Genomic DNA, 19,513 nt, shown 5'->3' with positions numbered 1-19,513 from the left:
AAGAATTTTCTGCCGGTTTATACTACTTTGTGTACACAGATTTATTGATTCATGGCTTCTATGGAGTACAATCTTTGGCTGCTAGATCGTGACATAAGGTTTACCCTATGGTAAGTCAAGATGCGGGCATTGTTTACGCAGGGCGACTATGATGATGTACTGGATAGTTTTGGAAAGAATAGAATTGAGGACTGGACCACTGATGAGAAAAGATGGGACCGTAAGTCTTTGTCACAAATTCAACTCCATTTGCATTATAATATTATGCATGAGGTTTTGAGCGAGAAAACTGTTGTCGCTCTATGGTTAAAGCTGGAAGGGATTTGCATGACGAAAGATCTCACCAGCAAGATGCATCTGAAGCAAAAATTATTCATGCACAGGTTATCCGAGGGAGGTAATGTTTTGAATCATATTTCAGAATTTGAAGAGATCATATCCGATCTAGCTGCAATGGAGGTTACATATGATGAAGAAGATACTGCTTTAATGTTACCTTTTTCACTGCCAAGTTCTTATACCAATTTTCGAGACACCATATTATACAGTCGTGATACTCTCACACTTAATGAAGTTTATGAAGCTTTGAACTCTAAGGAGAATATGAAATTAATGGTGCCTCATGATGGTTCAAGTTCATCCCAAGCCGAGGGATTATCTGTTCGTGGCAGGACAAAGGAGAAGAACTCACATAATGAAAACCGTGGCAAAAAGTAAGAACGGCCAGAGGGACCGGTCACAATCCAGAGACAAGAAGTCTTGCAGATATTGCAAGAGAGACGGGCATGACATCTCTGAATGTTTTAAGTTGCAGAATAGGGAAAAGAGGAATGCCACGTATAAACCGAAAGGTAACAAACAAGGTGAAAATTTTGCTAATGTTGCTTGTGATGATAGTTCTGATGATGCTTTTGTTGTTATTGCTGGATGTGCTGAGATCAATGATGAGTGGGTACTTGACACTGCGTGTACTTTTCATATGTGCCCGCATAGAGATTGATTTACTACTTTTGATTCTACTACTGTTGTTGGTTCCGATTTGGGTTTTGATAATTCAACATGTAAGATTGAAGGTGTCGGTGCACTAAAGACTCAGGTCTCCAGTACCCCGGACTAGTGCGCGGACACCGGCAGCCCCTCCACAGCGGCAAGGCGTGCCGCTGGGGCTTAGGGCAAAAGCAAGACTTATAAGTCACCAAGTGCTGATTGCAAGCCCCGGCAAGCACTCGCTTGCTCGGAAGGAAGAAGAGATCCCGGGAGGTGCTCCCAGCCAGGGAGATAGATAATGCCACGGCGAGACCCTCCCGCCAAGGAAGAAGGACTGAGCCCCGGCAAGCCACCCTTGCCGGGAAGATTGACAAGGCCTCCGCAGGCCATCACCTCCCTGCCGAGAAGAACAGGAAGACCCCCGACAAGGTAATCCTGCCGGGAAGGAAGAGAAGGCCCGAGGAGAGGCGCGGGCCCACGGCGCTCTCACGACCTACGAACGCCACCACTGACGAGCACGCCACCGACGAAGCTGTCACATCCCTAGTTTCCATTTGATGATTAGCAAGAATGTGCTCATGTTTTATTCTTGCATTAAAAATGAAAATAGAAATCAAAGAAAAACCCTAGCACTACCATATTCAAACCAATTCAAAACTTGTGATAAATCGACAAATCTAAAATGACCTTCATAAAAGCCCACCTTTTTTGGTAAATATTGGAAACAATATTTCACGGGTGGAACTTATTTTTAAACTACATTCGGCATTTTATTTAAATCATAAAAGCTACTGAAATGACCCAAAAATGTGATTTTTAAATACTTCATAATATCATAAAATGTTGAATCTTTTATATGGGCTTGGAAATATTCCAAATAACCCCTAGAGTTTTATTATCTATTTGTAGGAATAGTTTGGAGCCAAAATAAAATCAAACAAATGTCAGAAATGAATTAACAGAAACAGAAATGTAAAAAATGGAAAAAGACTTACCTGACGCTCACCTTGGCCCAGCCCATCTTCTCCCCTGTCGTCTTCCTCCTCGCTAGTCAGCAGAACGAGGTGGCCGCCGCTTCCTCCGGCGCGGCCACGCACCTGGGTGCCTGCCTGGCCTCCCCGTCGCGCTGGCCACGAAGTGATAAACCCCCGCAACCTATTTCACGCACTTTCCCCTCCGCATTCGCTCTCCTGCTCTCTCTCCCCTCGGCCACCATTAGAGCCGAGCTCGAGCTCGAGCCCGCCGTCGTCTCCGGCCATCGCAAGCTTCCCCGAGCACGCCATCCTCTCCGCCTCGTCGAGCACGTCGTCCCCGCCAAAGGAAACGAGCCCCCGAGCCCTGCATCGCCTCAACGCCGTCGTCTTCCTCCTCGGATCACCGAAGTTCGCCGCCGTTGTTCTTCCTCTCCAGACCATCTCCGAGCCCATTCTCGACACCTCTGCAACATCCATGAGCTCAGGGTGCCTTTCCACCTCTTTTCCCCCTCGATCCCGAGCTCTAGGCCCTGATTCCACCGGAGCCCGACGAGATCCGCCGCGGGAGCTCGTCGTCGGTGACGCTCCGGTGATTGGCTGGTCATTCCGAGGCCACCATCGCCTCCAGCTCGTTGCGTAGGTGCTGTAGGAGCCCAACCCCGCGCGTGTTGAGCCCCGTAGCAGTGACCCCGACGAGGCCCGAGCTTCTGCCGCCGCCAAGCTCGTAGCCGGCGTCGATTCCGGCCACCCCATCCCTTGGGGTTTGCTCCATTGTGCGCACCATCTAGTGGACGTTCTCCCAGTGCCCTCTGCCGCTCGTTTGGTCATCGAAGACGCGTTTCCGATGCTCTCCGCCGTCCCTGGTGCTGCCGAAGGCTCACCGCCGGCGAGATCGACCATGTCGCCGGTGGGTTCAACCCCCCTGAGCCTATGACACGTGTGGCCAGCCCCTGAGTAATTAAGTTTAGGTTAATGAAAATAATTAACTAATTAAGTCCCTAATCAGTCAGTGACATGTGGGCCAACAACTGTTAATTAGCTACCTAACTTAAAGTTTAATTAAAAATTAACCAGAGTCACTAACCAGTGGGTCCCACTGGTGAAGTTTGAATTTTAATGGCGAGATTGACCTGCTGATGTCATGCTGATACAGTAATACTATTTATGTTTTATAATAATTCCAAAATAAGTGCAAAAATTGGAAATTCATAGAAAATTAAATATAACTCCAAATTTGACAAATAATATATGTAAATTGATCAGAAAACTTCAATGAACACAATGGTGCTATTTTCATGAATGACAAACAAAGTTATGAAACAGCATCAGGTCAAATCAATTAAATGAATTTGATAAATATCTTACCTCAATTAATATTTGAATTTTGAATTCAAATCAGATTCATACTAAGGTTCTCTTAATCATCTCAGACCATGCCACATTTCATTTCATGCCATGATCATGCATCATATTGTTGCATATGAATGTTATTGATTGTCATTATTATTTTGGTAGGCTCTGCCCTTCCGGATACGTCCGAATATCCGACTGATGGATTTAATCCTTCTGCTGAGCAAGAAGGCAAGGACCCTTTTGATCATCCCGATATAATCCCATGTTCCTGCTCCTGCTCCCGCTTATTGCATTAGGACAAAATATTTCAAATGCTTTACTTCGGTAGCGGAACCTATTCCTTTGCATGACCTGCCATTGTCACAGTAAATAGCCAAACCTTGCAACCTAGCATACCTGGTAGTTGCTTGAGCCATGATGTGTCTTATCGGGCTATGCTTGCTATGCCTAGAGTTGTGTCAGGTCTGTTTCATCTGGGTGATGAACAGGAATGGATGAATGTGTTCTAGTGACAAGGAATAAGTGTGGAACCTGATTTGGTAAAGGTACCGATGAAAGGCTATGTAGGATTACATGGCGGGTTATTTCATTGGAATCGTCCTTAGGAACTGAGTTCCGTGTATGTAATCCAAGACTAGTTACTACCACATGTTGGGCCCTGAAATATGACCCCGCTCGACTTATTAATCGCCTAGTACTCAGTCCAGGAGTTGCAAGTAGTTTCTGGTGTTTATAGTCATGCTGGAGGCCGTGCATAGTGCTGACCTTAGAGGTGGGCTATGATGCGGTAAGCAGTGGCATAGTGTACCAAGTGGCACCCGGATGGTGGGCTTGGGAACCCTGCGCACATCGTTTGGGGCCGTGGCGGAAACCTCAGCCGGACTTCCATGCTGGTTCACTCTCAAATAGGCGATAAATCTGGACTAGGTATTAGCGTGGTTAACGGTCGTGCCCGACTCCCTTGCTGGGCTTCCTCTTGAAGGTTGCCGAGGTGCATGACGTGCACATGGCGATAAGTGGCGAGAGCGTGTGTGAAGAAGTACACCCCTGCATGGTTATGATCTATTCGAATAGTCGCGTCCGCGGATATGGTCTACTTGGAGACATATGTTATTCATAGACAACTTTAATGGCTACTCACAAAAGTGTCAAGATAAGTGTGAGTATCATGTATGGCATTTCTGTAGGGAGACGAAAAGGAATCCATGATAATGTATTGTTGTGGTGGTAGTGGACTCGTGTACGACTTGTCAAAGTTGTTTAAAACTATTTAAAATTATAGTTTAGTCTAGCCAAGAGTCAAAGCTGGCTTGCCGCATGAAAACCCACAACCCCCTTTATTGATACATGTGCATGAGTAGATAAATCTGTTCTAAAGTCTTGCTGAGTACTTTTGTACTCATGTTTGTTTATTAAATGTTGCAGAGGATACCGATGAGCCAACAGGTGGGTTCTATCTAGACCTCGATGATGACGAGTAGCTGGTGTCCCAGCTACGACCTGGCCCCTTTCAGAAGGGATCTATAGATAGTCAGGCTTTATGCCTTTTTCCTTTCAACTGTCTATACTCAGAAAACTTTAATGCTTCTGCTTGGTTTGTATGACTCTGCTTGTATGACTTGAGTGTCGGGTCATGTGACCCCTACGTGTATGAACATATTATGCAAGACTCTTCCGAGTCTTCTAAATAAATGTTGTGATGTTGTATGGTTATGTTGTGATGCCATTGTTGTATCTATGCATATCGAGTATGTCATGCGTACATGTGATGCACTATGATATGTATGGGATTCGACACCTAGTCGTATGCCCTTAGTAGCTCTCTATATAGAGAAATGCCCCTTTTTGTTTCCACCGAGCCTTGGTAGTTCGCTACTGCTCCGGACACATTGGTTAACCGGCATGTATCCTTCTTAGTTGTTGTGTCTGTCCCTACGGGGAAATGTCACTCAGTGTAATGGAGTCCTTGTAGCTTGCTATGACTCGTCTACACTCGCTGATGACCGACACCTCCTTTGCTAGGTTATGTATGCCTGTCTCTGTACACTTGAGCCACTTGAGTTTATGACTAGTTATGTCGACCCGGGTTCTTTGACATTGGAATGTCAGCGACACAAATGCATACGTGAGTCAAAAGGCGCAAACGGTCCCGGCTAAGGTAAGGTGGCAGCCGTGGGGTTAACTGTGCGTGAGACCGCAAAGGGATGCGATGTGTTACACGCTGGATTCTTATGGCTTAGGATCGGGGTCCCGACAACGTTGGTATTAGAGCCTAACTGACTGTAGGATTACCAAGCCAAACTGGTCGAAGTTGAGTCTAGAAATGCTTTAGTTATATATAAGGGAATTGTTTGTGGAAGGGAACGCAAGACTCTTGCTTCTCTTCTCAAGTCATTCTATTATGGTCATCCTCGTCTTTTCTACGGGGATTAAGAACTAGGTTACTTATCTATCTCTCAGGATTGCGTGTTACTATTCGGTAGATTGTAGGAAAACGGTTCGAGAGTTAATCCGAGTTTTCTTTTGTTCCAAAGTAAAGAATATAAGTATTTGATGACCATGGAATTGAACTTGATAGTTGAGTGGTTATGCTATCCTATCTTTTGTGGGTTGTCTCAAAATTGTTTTTGAGCATTTACAACCGTGATGTTGCCCAATTTCATCTCCAGAGCTCTAATGCCTTTTGCATTACTCTCTATTTCAGATGCCTGGCCGTCCTTCTCGTCAAGTGGTCCGTCTGACTAGGTGCATTGGTGTGCCGGGTCACATGGCAATGCTGGTCAGGATGATGTCAGTAGCCGGTTACAGATGGTACCCAAAGTATACAGTGGAGGAGTAGTACCGGGATTTCAACCAGAGTCAGTACTTGTGCACCGTTAGGGTATTCCGAGATAACCCTGGAGCCGAGGAGCCGATCCATTGGTCTTATGGATTGGGGGTTACCGTTGACATGGCGGTACAAGATGCCACCTATTCAATGTTGACCATCATGAGAGCCAGACATGCACTGCTGCAGAATTCAGAGTTCTGTTATGTTCCCGCTTCTCAGCCAGGAGAAGAAGGATATCTCAATGGGGTCTAGTTTGATTCCTCTTTGGAGGATCCGCTGCTGCAAACTACCCCTTAGATGTTAGAGAATAAAGACAAAGATGCTCGTTCCCTTCATATGGAGCTCTATGCTACTCGTGCCCGTTTGTGGACAACCTTGACACAGCTGGCACCTGTAGTTCAGACAGGGTATGGAGATATGGAGATGTTGAACCCCGTTAGAACTCATCTTCCAGCTCATGTTGACTGGCCTGCTATAGGAGGTGTCACCCCTTTTCGGGGACCTCTACTACCACCAGTCAGGGGACCAAGGCCACACCTGTGTCCATACGGTTCCCAGGGGTCTCAGGCTAGAGTATTTCCTGATCCGCAGGTTTAGCTCCCAGGCCATGGAGGCAACCTTTATGAGATGTTTTATGCGGATGCTTGAATCCGTGAGTGAAAGAGTAGTATGGAGTAGTATGGCAGTAGTTGTACTTCCACAGTCCTCTGTGTCTTGTGGAGTATGACTATGTCGTGAGATGAGTTCCGGAGGCATAGATAAATAATGTATAGGAAGCTTGGAAAGCCTCTGATGAGTAGTATCATCTTATCAGTAGTTTGCTTTTCAGTTGAGGTTGTACTGAACTATGTAATGGTGTGTATGAACCATGGTGTGTATATAGTAGTTTGCTTGTTACCATGATGTTAGGATGTTCATTTCCGCATTCCATGTGTTCAGTGCATTCTTAATCCACAGTGATGTTGATCTAGTCTAAGTTGTGAGTTTGTTTGACAGGATGGTGTTTACCAGGCAGAACCCTGCCCCCAGCCATGAGCAGGGAGAAGGTAGTCAGGCAGCACAGGAGGAACTGCCTCACCCGCCTTCTCTGGCGGAGGTTATGCTCGAGGCAGAAAGAAACAAGCGAGAGACCAACCGTCTGCTAGAATGCATTGTTGATAAACCAGCGCACACGTTCGCCCGCACACCAGCGCAACACCCCGGAGTTGCCACGTGTGGGTACGTGTCCAACCCCCCTGACGAGGTCAGGGAAGTCTGTCGAAGCATTTAATGCACCTCTGACAAGGCAGTAACACTGTAACAGTCGGTCGGCGCTGTTTCACTCGTGAACCCACCGTTCACCCACTGAGCCACTGTGGTGACCCCTTCGCCTATAAAAGGAGGCGCCGAGGCTCAGTAGTGGGGACTTTTGTCTTTTTGACCAATCGAAAGACTGTAAAAAGGGACAGATCTACAGTAACTCAAAACGAATAACTAAACACATGAAGAAGTAGGTTTTACGCACCACGCGGCCCGAACCTGGGTAAAAAGATCTTGTTGTGCCCTGACTGTTGGTTCTACTCTTTCCGCGACCCCTCTCCCCGCCAAACCAGCAAAGAGGGGACCGTTGAGGCCCCCATAGGTGTCGATCCTTCACCGACATCTTTTGGCACACCAGGTAGGGGGATCGCCAGAAGCAGGCCGGCGTCAGTGCCACCCCGATCTGACGATGCGTTCATCGTTCCCACGGATCTCAGTTCACTGCTGCATCTTCCCCGAGTGGGAGGAAGAAGTGGCTGCTCTGCCCGAACAAGAGCCCGTACCGCCTCCATAGGTGCTATGCGAGCGTGGGTGGAAGGAGCGGAAGCCCCGAGCTCCGCATCGCCCGGTCGACACACCTCCTTGGAACGTCGCGCTGCTGTCGAGGGCGTGACAGGGGCTTTGGCCAGGCCTCCGACGCTAACTCCGACCGATGCACATCTCCGGAGTGCTGCATGGTCGTCGAGGACGCGTCTGAGGCCCCTAACCACCCCTTTACGCGCCCTCCGGCTCGCATTTCTCCTTGGAGTACTGTGGCACCAGAAAGATGCGCTCGGGGGCTCCGCCAACAAATCTCTTGCAAAAGAGATGAGAAAGCGATACGCCTCTTTCCTTCAGAGTGGCCAAAGGCCATCGGCGAAAACCTCGTCGGCAAGGAGGCCGCTGGAGGCGACATCAGCTTGCCGGGGTTACGGATATTTCTCCACGGCAGCACCTTCAGACGCTGCGGCTAGGAATGCCGCGACGCGCCAGATAAGTACAGAGGCAAACTTCTTGCCAGACTCTTGGTAGATTAGTTGTATCCTTTTGAAGCATCGACTTTGTATGAGAACCCCGCGCGCAGATGGATCTTGTTAGGATCAGTGCACTCCGACTCTGTTTTGAGCCTGTTCAATGATTTGAGCGGCCACCGAGCGCCCTTATCTCGTTTCGAACTCGCTCAACATTTCGGACAGCTACGTAGCACCTTATTTCGCATCGAGCCGCGCTCGAGGATTTACATGCTTGCACCGAGTTCGGCAAGGAGTCTTGCCGGTGACGATCTCCTCTGCCGAGTTTTCTGAGGATCCACTCCTCTAAGTACTCGCGGCAGGATAAGCCAAGTCGGCTAGCATCCGGAAAGTGCAAAGGAATAACCATACAAAATGAGAATCGAATAAAGGATGCAACTATTCATTCATTTGTCTGGACACATTTGATACCACTTACAAAGCATTGTTGTCCTAACCTAAAGACTATATTTTGATGAGGGGCGACCTATGTGGAGGGTGTGAAGTTCGAAAATACAAAAAGTGGGTCAGCCCCCGGCGCAACCCAGGCTGGCTCCTCCTGGACAAGCATTGCACAGTGAAGAACATCGCTGGAGGACAGGGCGACCGGAGGAGATGAAGGGGCAGAGCCAATGGTCGCGCCCCCTCAAAGACGAGGCATCGATGCAGGCTCCGGCAAGATACCCCCAACGGCTGCGGGAGAAGCGTGAGCGGGCCTCGACGGCCGGGCCGGCAGGCAGTCGGAGCTCGGGGAGTCATACTCCGACTTGACCCCCGAGATCCTCACCTGCCAACAGCACCACTGTCGCCGTGTTGTCCCCCTCGTCGCTATCTCTCGAGGAGGGACACTCGACACCGCTCGAGCTCTCTTCGCAACAGCCGAGACACACACCTGTGCACCCGTAAAACTTGACAGATAGCATATTTTCCTCCGCTAGATTAAAGTGGAGGATATGCCCATCCTTGAGGTTGTGGGCGCGGGCGAAAGCTTTCCAACCCCAGCCGAGCAGCATGGAGCGGCGCTTCGGGTACACCACGAGTGCCTGCATAGCGCCGTTGGAGCAGCTGTACACCCGCAACCACAAGACATGGGGCGTGGTATCCTCCATCGCCCTAGTGAAAGAGCGGGGGAGATGCAAATGGCCCCGTAGGACGCCGTGCAACTCCACGATGAACTCAAGCGCCGTCCCGTTCGAGTGCCCGCCAAGCCCAGGAGAAGGCGGAGACGCGGGAGTAGCACTCCGCCTCCCTCGGCCACGACCCCGGCGTCCTTGCCCCTCGAGCCTCTCCAGCCACGGTCAACGGGGCTGCCATGGGCTACGGGCCCTGAAGCTATGGAATGATCAAACTGGGATCCCGTTGGTGCCCTGGCGGTCGACGGAGGCCGGCCCCGTCCCCTAACCATGGTTAGGGGCGGGTGCCACCGGCAAAGCTGTAAGAATCAAGAGAAGACAAGGCGACAGTTGCTGAAGGCTTCGAGAGTGAGATGGATGGACAAAACCTCCGCGCAAACACCCTAATTTATAGGGCAAAGCTCGGAGGACACGCTCCTCGCTCTAGAAGCCACCGCCCCTCTCGCCCAATCGCCCTCAAGTCACGAGCGGAACATGGAACCGCCCTGATGTACCAATGCATGCAGGGGCGGGCCCACCCATGCCCGCGGCTTTTGAGGGCACGATCGCCACTTGCCCGACCGCCGCTATGCATGTCCTACACGTGGCAGAGGCGTTTTGAGGGAATAAAGAGGCCATCACGCGCACGCCGTGCACCCTCCCACTTCGCGCCTTCAATACACGACGTGGGGAAAGAAAGCCTGTAACGGATCGATTCCGATAAGCCTGGCAGCCACGAGTCCGCGCACCGCTTTCGGCCTGGACAAACAACGCCTCGAAAGCGTGTGTGGTCTAGGCCCGGGGCTACTGTCGGTGCACTAAAAAGTGGGGTCTCCAGTACCCCGGACTAGTGCGCGGACACTGATGTCAACTGTTCATCCCCTTTGCAACGGCACGAGAAGAATGCTGCTAGCACTCTCCGGCAATCGAAACTAGAAAAATGTTGTTGACGGCCCACCAGCGCGTGGGATCGTAGCAGTTTTCAAGGGAAGAGTATTCGACCCAAACTTATTGGTTAGCCAGACAGGAGGTGAGAGGATACTCTCAAGTATTAGCAGCTAAATGCGCAGATTCAACCACACATGAAAGATTAGTATCTGCAAGCAAAGTAGTAACAACATAGTAGTATGATAATAACGGTGTCAGAAACGTTCTGTTGACACAACAGACTATTTCTAACGATTGTACCAATGGCACCAAGTTGCCTCGTTGACGGAAGTTGTCAGTTCCCGTCAATGACCAGCGAACCAAAATTGTAGCAGGTTGCAGCAGTGTAACGAGCAATAGCAGGAAAAGCAGTAGTGACAGCAGTAGCAAGTAGAAACAGTAGCAAGCGACAGTAGTAGCAACAGTAGCAGCAGAGCAAGACAAGTAACAGCAGTAGCAATAGTAGTAACAGCAGCATAGCAAGACAAGTAACAACAACACCAACAGTAGTAACAGCAGCAGAGGAAAACAAGTAACAGCAGCAGTAGGACAAAGTCGTAGGCAATGGGTCGGTGATTTGTTTGGATGATATTCATCATGCAACAATTATAACACGGAGAGATATGTGGCTAGCTCCCGTTCTTCAATGTGATGTAGGCATGCATTCCGTGTGTCGTCATACGTGCTTAGGGAAAATAACTTGCATGACATCTATTGTCCATCCCTCCCGTGGCAGCGGGGTCCAAAAGGAAACCACGGGATATTAAGGTTCTCCTTTTAATAAAGAACCGGACCAACGCATTACACTTGGTGAACACATGAACTCCTCAAACTATGGTCATCACCGGGAGTAGTTCCGGTTATTATCACTCCGGGGTTGCCGGATCATAGAACATAGTAGGTAACTACAACTTGCAAGATCGGATCTAAAACACACATATATTGGTGACAACATAATAATTTCAGATCTGAAATCATGGCACTCGGGCCCTAGTGACAAGCATTAAGCATGGCAAAGTAGTAGCAACATCAATCTCAGAACATAGTGGATACTAGGGATCAATCCCCATCAAAACTAACTCGATTACATGATAGATCTCATCCTACTCATCGCCGCCCAGCGATCCTACGAATAGATTACTCACAAACGACGAAGAGCTTCATGGAATTGGAGAGGGAAGAAGGTTGATGATGACGATGGCGACGATTTCCCCTCTGCGGAGCCTAAGACGGACTCCAGATCAGCCCTCCAGATGAAGAACAGGTGGTGGTGGTGGCTCCGTATCGTAAACGCGACGAAAACTTCTATTTTTATTTTTTCTAGGACGAAAGGGAACTTATAGACCTGAGGTTGGGGGCGGCAGAGCCGTGTGGGCCCCACAAGCCTGCCCACCGCCACCAGGGGGGTGGTGGCGGAGCCAGGGCTTGTGGCCCACTGGCCCACCCCCTCGGGTGGAACTTGCACAGATATTTTTCATATTTTCCAAAATTGCTCCCCGTAAATTTTCAGGTCGCTTGGAGAACTTTGATTTCTGCACAAAAATAACACCAAGGCAATTCTGCTGAAAACAACGTCAGTCCAGGTTAGCTCCATTCAAATCATGCAAATTAGAGTCCAAAACCAAGGGCAAAAGAGTTTGGAAAAGTAGATACGATGGAGACGTATCAATTCCCCCAAGCTAAAAAGCTTGCTTGTCCTCAAGCAACTCAGTTGATAAACTGAGAGAGAAAGAAAAACTTTGACAAACTCTATTTGATCTTGTTGTTGCAACTATATCTAACTCATAACCAGAATTTCAGCAAGATCACAAGTTAACCACATAAGCAAGTGACGCAAAGGTCTCACGGTAAGCTAATATCAATGGCATAATCAGCTAACGAGCAAATAATAATGAGTTCCAAATACCAACACTTCAATCAAAACAAGTATGAAGAAATATGAATAGGTGGTATCTCGCTAGCTCTTTCTGAGACCGCAAAACATAAATGCATAGCACTGTCAAAGATCAAGGGCTTACTAAACATTGTAATTCATAGCAACGAAGATCCAGTCATAGTCATACCCAATATCAATCAAAATCAAAGCATAAAAATGACAGAGGTGCTCTCTAATTGGTGCTTATATAAGAGGAGGATGACTCGACAGGAAAATAAATAGACAGGCCCTTCACAGAGGGAAGCATTGATTTGCAGAGGTGCCAGAGCTCAAGCTTTGAAAATAGAGATAATAATTTTGGGTGGCATGCTTTCATTGTCAACACAATGACCAAGAGTTCTCAATATCTTCCATGCTACTCATGCTATAGGCGGTTCCCAAACAGAAAAGTAAAGTTTTAATCCCCCACCACCAATCAATCACACTCCACGGCTAGCCGAATCCTCGGGTACCGTCCATACTAACACCAATCCGGGGGGAGTTATGTTTTACAGTTATGTTTTCGATTTAAGCGTGGAACTGGGCATTCCAATTACCGACCCCTTTCTCGTGAATGACAGTGAATAAACACATGTCGAGGATAACACTCCTAGCATGAAAGATACCAATAGCCGTCTGTCACCGCATGGGTGGTTCGGGCATGCAAAACAGATTATTTCTTGAAGGTTTAGAGAGTGGCACATGCAAATTTACTTGAAACGGCAGGTACATACCGCGAATAGGTAGGTATGGTGGACTCTCATGGAAAAACTTTTGGGTTTATGGAAGTGGATGCACAAGCAGTGTTCCGCTTAGTACAAGTGAAGGCTAGCAAAAGACTGGGAAGCGACCAACTAGAGAGCGAGAACAGTCATCAAGATGCAATGAGTTTGACTAACATTGAATGCAAGCATGAACAGGATATAAATCACCATGAACACGAACATCATAGAGGCTATGTTGATTTTGTTTCAACTACATGCATGAACATGCGCCAAGTCAAGACACTTGAAACCTTCAAAGGAGAATACCATCCTATTATACTACATCATAGTCATCTCAAAATCTACATTGACATTCAAGACAAACCATTATAAGCTCTCAGCTAAATAAGCATGGCATAAGAAACTATGATCTCTAAGTTGTCATTGCAAACATGGTTCTCTCAAAACAAAGCTAAATATGGGTCGACAAGCTAGTCATATTTACAAAAACAAAATAGATAGAGTTCATACCAGCTTTTCAGTCTCAGTCACTTCATCATATATCATCATTGTTGCCTTTCATTTGCACGATCGAACGATGTGAACGATAATAAGAGTGCTCGTGCATTGGACTAAGCTGAATCTGCAGGCAAACACAAAGGAGTAGACAAAGTAATATGGCTCCTTGAAAGCTAAACAGGTAAGCTTGCAAGAACCACTAAGCATTGAAACCAATATCTTCTACCTTGACCCAAAGAAAAAGAAAACTATTTACACGGGAAAGCTCCCAACAAGCAAAAGAAGAAAGAAAAATCTTTTTGGGTTTTCTCAAAAGGACACAAAACAAGAAAACAAGAAAACGAAAATAAACTAGCATGGATAATACAGTGGCAAAGTGTAAACACCGGCTAACAGAGTGAAAGCATAAGCATGAATGTAAAGTCGGTGAGAACACGTACTCCCCCAAGCTTAGGCTTTTGGCCTAGCTTGGTCTACTCCCAAGGATGGTCCTGGCGAAACCCAAAATCGTAATGGGTGTTATACGGGAGTGCTGCAGCCACTGCCTGAATAGCTGCCTCACAAAGTCGAGCAGCAGTCGCATCCCTCTCATACTCCTCTGCCTCTCCTACGGTTGTGTAGTATTTTTGTTTTACCTGAAAGTCAAAGAAAGCAGGAGCAGGAAGGGTAATATGGAAAACACGCTGCCGGTTAAATATCAAGCGGTATAGGAGGGATCCATGATCTCTCTCAAGGAACTGGTAGCGTGTTAGAGCGACACGATCAAGGTAGGGTGTACGAGGAGGAGGGTCTTCTGGACGGATGGATACTCCAAGAAAATTTGCTAAGCGTGTAGCATAAACTCCACCAAAGAAATCCCCCTCACTGGCATTTTTATTCAGCCTCCTTGCTATTATAGCTCCCATATTGAAGCTCTTGTCACCTGTTACCGCGCTCTTAAGGATACTAAGGTTGGAAGCGCATAGGTGACAATGTGCACCCTTGCCGTTAATGCACCTACCTATGAAGAGGGCAAGGTAGTGCAAGGCAGGGAAATGGATGCTTCCTATGGTGGCTTGCGTGATATCTTTGGTTTCTCTAACAGTTATACTAGAGACAAAGTCTCTGACCGAAGACTTAGAAGGATCATTAATACTACCCCCATCGGGTATCTTGCAAATCCTATTGAAATCCTCCAAATCCACGGTATAGGATTTATCGTACAGATCAAACAGTACGGATGAGTCACGGCCAACTGAAAATTTAAATCTATGCACGAAAGAGGCAGTGAGCATAGCATACTGTTCACATTTATCTCAGAGGAATTCTTCTAACCTGGTATTGCGGACAAGTGTATCAAACTCATCCTTGAAACCTGCTTCGATCATGAACTCATCGGAAGGCCACTCACATGGTTGTACCGGTGTGTCCCTTAGTTGAAAAGGTTTGGGCTCCCGAAAAGAAAGACGAGGACCCTTCTTACTTGAGGAACCACCATGAAACTTCCTCCTGAACATAATTTCCTTTTGCTGAAATTTTTGAAGTTGAAGAGAAAAGTGAATGAAGACCCACCACACCTTGTAGCAACTACTCCTACTAGTGCCTAGAGACCGTATCACGCGCTAAAACTACTCGGGACCAGCTAAATCAACATTTCTAGCTCAAGAACAGGGTCACCAAGGTAGCAAGAATTCGCGAAGGATAAAGCACTAGAGCAAAAAATAATTGGACCAATGGAGGAGTCACTTACCAAGCAGTAATTTCCACAAAACGGTTCGGAGAATGGTGCTTTGAGCAAGGAGATCGAAAATCACAGCCAAATGAGCAAGAACACGGGTTTGAGCCGCGAAACAATTTTTTCTGGAGGTGGAAGAAGAGGCTGGGAGCTGGAATGAGTGGAGGGGGTCCCTGTGGGCCCCACAAGCTTACATTCCGCACTAGGGGGTAGGTGGCGGTGGCAGGGCTTGTGGCCCACTGGTATGGCCCCCAGGCCCAGTAATATTCAAAAATTCCAGAAAAAATCATACTAAATTTTCAGGACCATCGGAAAACTTCTATTTTCGAGGTATTTTTCTCCGGGACGCTAAAACAGGAAAAACTAAACTAATTCTATCATTTTTCTTCGAAGCAAAAGAAAATGAAAGCTTAAAACAGAGGTATGTGACTCTTTGATTCATCCGTTTCATGGTCATCGAAAGAAATCCGTCAATGGGGTTGATCAAGTCCTCATGACAAAACCTTCTCGAATCTCAAGAGAGAACGGAGAATTTTCTAATAGCCACTAAGTCACCTCAATGGGGATATGTATCTCCCCAGCAAGCAAATCATACTTCATCTTAACATGAGGAATAGGGCATTCAAAGCTCCCAATAAGAATCGATGAAGTCTTTTCGATAGCATTTATGCAATGTACTTGATATCGTTTATTCGGAAAGTGCACGGTGTGCTCATTACCGTTGACATGGAAAGTGACATTGCCTTTGTTGCAATCTATAACAGCCCCTGAAGTGTTTAAAAAGGGTCTTCCGAGGATGACAGCCATGGCATCGTCCTCGGGAATATCCAAGATAACAAAGTCTGTTAAGATAGTGGTGTTAGCAACCACAATAGGCACATCCTCGCAAATGCCGATAGGGAAAGCAGTTGATTTGTCGTCCATTTGCAGAGAAATTTCAGTGGGTGTCAACTTATCCAATTCAAGTCTACAATAAATAGAAAGCGGCATAACACTAACATCGGCTCCAAGGTCACATAAGGCAGTTCTTACGTAGTTTCCTTTAATAGAGCAAGGTATAGTGGGCACTCCACGATCACCAAGTTTCTTAGGAGTTCCACCTTTAAAAGTGTAGTTGGCAAGCATGGTGGAGATCTCAAGATCTGGTATCTTCCGTTTATTAGTCACGATATCTTTCATGTACTTGGCAGACGGAGAACTCTTGAGCATATCAGTTAACCGCATCTGCAGAAAGATGGGTCTTATCATCTCAACGAAGCACTCAAAATCCTCATCATCCTTTTTCTTGGATGGCTTAGGAGGAAAGGGCATAGGTCTCTGAACCCATGGCTCCCTTTCTTTACCATGCCTCCTAGCAGTGAAGTCATTCTTGTCGTATTTCTTAGGTTGTGGGTTATCAGGATTAATCGTAGGTTCAATCTCCACATCCTCATCATTGCTAGGTTGAGCATTATTATGAACATCACTATCCATATTGTCACCAGGTTCATGTTCATCACCAGATTGTGTTTCTGCATCAGACGCAGAAATATCATTAGGTTCTTCAGGTGTGATAGTATTTGGTGAACTGGCGTCTAGGTTTCTATCATCCTTCTTCTTCTCCTTAGGATGACTAGGTGTATCAACATTGATTCCTTGAGAATCTTGATCAATTCTCTTAGGATGACCTTCAGGATACAAAGGTTCCTGAGTCATTTTGCCTCCTCTAGTAATGACTCTGACAGAGTCGTCATTTAATTCATTGAGCAAGTCATTCTGAGCTTTAAGTACTTTTTCTACCTCAGTAGTAATCATTGAGGCATGTTTACTCAGAAGCTTCAGATCATTGACATTTCTATCTACACAAGCACTTAAATGGCTAAGCATATGAGTACTTTGTTCCAAATGTCTGCTAACATAATCATTGAAACTCTGTTGTTTGGTAACAAAGTTGTCAAATTCATCAAAGCATAGGCTAGCAGGTTTATCAAAAGGAATATCACTCTCATCAAACCTACGCAGAGAATTCACTTCTACTACCTGTATCGGGTTATCGAGACCATGGATCTCTTCGATAGGTGGTAGATTTTTGACATCTTCAGATTTAATGCCTTTCTCTTGCATAGATTTCTTGGCTTCTTGCATATCTTCGGGACTGAGGAATAGAATACCTCTTTTCTTAGGAGTTGGCTTAGGAGGTGGTTCGGGAATAGTCGAAGCATTATCGTTGATCAAGATGTTATTAAGTAGAGTCTCAGCTTGTTCTACAGTTCGTTCCCTAAAAACACAACCGGCACAACTATCTAGGTGGTCTCTATAGGCATCGGTAAGTCCATTATAGAGGATATCAAGTATCTCGTTGTTCTTAAGAGGGTGATCAGGCAAAGCATTCTGTAGCTGGACGAGCCTCCCCCAAGCTTGTGGAAGACTCTCTTCTTGGAGTTGAGCAAAGTTGTATATTTCCTGCAAGGAAGCTTGCTTCTTATGGGCAGGGAAATATTTCTCACAGAAGTAATAGACCATCTCCTGGGGACTACTCACACATCCAGGAGCAAGAGAGGTGAACCAGGCTTTAGCGTCATCCTTTAGAGAGAAAGGAAATAGCTTAAGGATATAGTAGTGACGGATCTTCTCCTCATTCGGGAAAAGGGTGGCTATATCGTGTAGTTTGGCAAGATGGGCTACGACCGTCTCAGACTCGACTAGAGAGATTATCTCAGGTTCGACAGAGAATTCATAATCCTTATCGGTGATAAAGATAGGTGAAGTGGCAAACTTCGGGTCGTATTTCATGCTAGCTTCCCGAGATTTTTCCTTCCACTTGAGAAGTAATTTCTCAGCGTCATAGGCATCCTTACACGCAAGAAAATCCTCAGCAATCTCTCCATCCATAACGTTACCCTTAGGTATATCAGGCAATTCATATCTAGGAGAGCTAGATCTAGCAGGAGCAAAAGCAGGTTCTATCTCAATAGTATCGGCAGTATGAGAAGCATCACGAGCATTGGCAGTAATTCTAGCAATATGAGCATCAAGGAACACTCCTAGTGGAACATGAGGCAAAGTAGTATCAAGCATAGCATCTCTATCATCATCAGGCAAAGCAGCATCGGGCATAGTAGCAAGCATAGCATCATCAGGCAAAATAGCATCTCTAGCATCATCAAGCACACGAGACATATCAAGATTTCGAGCAGGAGGTGATGTCGCAAACTTACTCATAACTGAAGGTGAATCAAGTGCAGAGCTAGATGGCAATTCCTTACCTCCCCTCGTAGTTGAGGGCAAGACTTTGGTCTTCGGATCCTTCAGATTCTTCATAGTGATCAGCAGATATAAATCCAAAGTGACTCAGAGAATATAGCAATACCTCCCCGGCAATGGTGCCAGAAAAATGCTTGATGTCAACTATTCTTCCCGTTTGCAACAGCACCAGAAGAATGCTGCTAGCACTCTCCGGCAATCGAAACTAGAAGAATGTTGTTGACGGCCCACCAACGCGTGGGATCGTAACAGTTTTCGAGGGTAGAGTATTCGACCCAAACTTGTTGGTTAGCCACACAGGAGGTGAGAGGATACTCTCAAGTATTAGCAGCTGAATGCGTCAGATTCAACCACACGTGAAAGATTAGTATTTGCAAGCAAAGTAGTAACAACAAAGTAGTATGATAACAACGGTGTCAGAAACGATCTGTTGACACGGCAGACTATTTCTAACGATTGTATCAATGCCGCCAAGTTGCCTCGTTGACGGAAGTTGTCAGTTCCCGTCAATGACCAGCGAACAAAAATTGTAGCAGGTAGCAGCAGTGTAACGAGCAATAGCAGCGGCAAGGAAAAGCAGTAGCGACAACAGTAGCAACAAGCAACAGTAGCAAGCGACAGTAGTAGCAACAGTAGCAGCAGAGCAAGACAAGTAACAGCAGTAGCAACAGTAGTAACAGCAGCAGAGCAAGACAAGTAACATCAGCAGCAACAGTAGTAACAGCAGCAGAGCAAAACAAGTAACAACAGCAGTATGACAAACTCGTAGGCAATGGGTCGATGATTTGTTTGGATGATATTCATCATGCAACAGTTATAACACGGAGAGATAGGTGGCTAGCTCCCGTTCGTCAATGTGATGTAGGCATGCATTCCGTGTGTCGTCATACGTGCTTAGGGAAGAGAACTTGCATGACATCTATTGTCCATCCCTCCCGTGGCAGCGG

Source organism: Hordeum vulgare, chromosome 4H (genome assembly GCF_904849725.1).
Source record: "Hordeum vulgare subsp. vulgare chromosome 4H, MorexV3_pseudomolecules_assembly, whole genome shotgun sequence".
NCBI classification, from domain to species: Eukaryota; Viridiplantae; Streptophyta; class Magnoliopsida; order Poales; family Poaceae; genus Hordeum; species Hordeum vulgare.
This window is presented reverse-complemented; position numbering follows the sequence as displayed.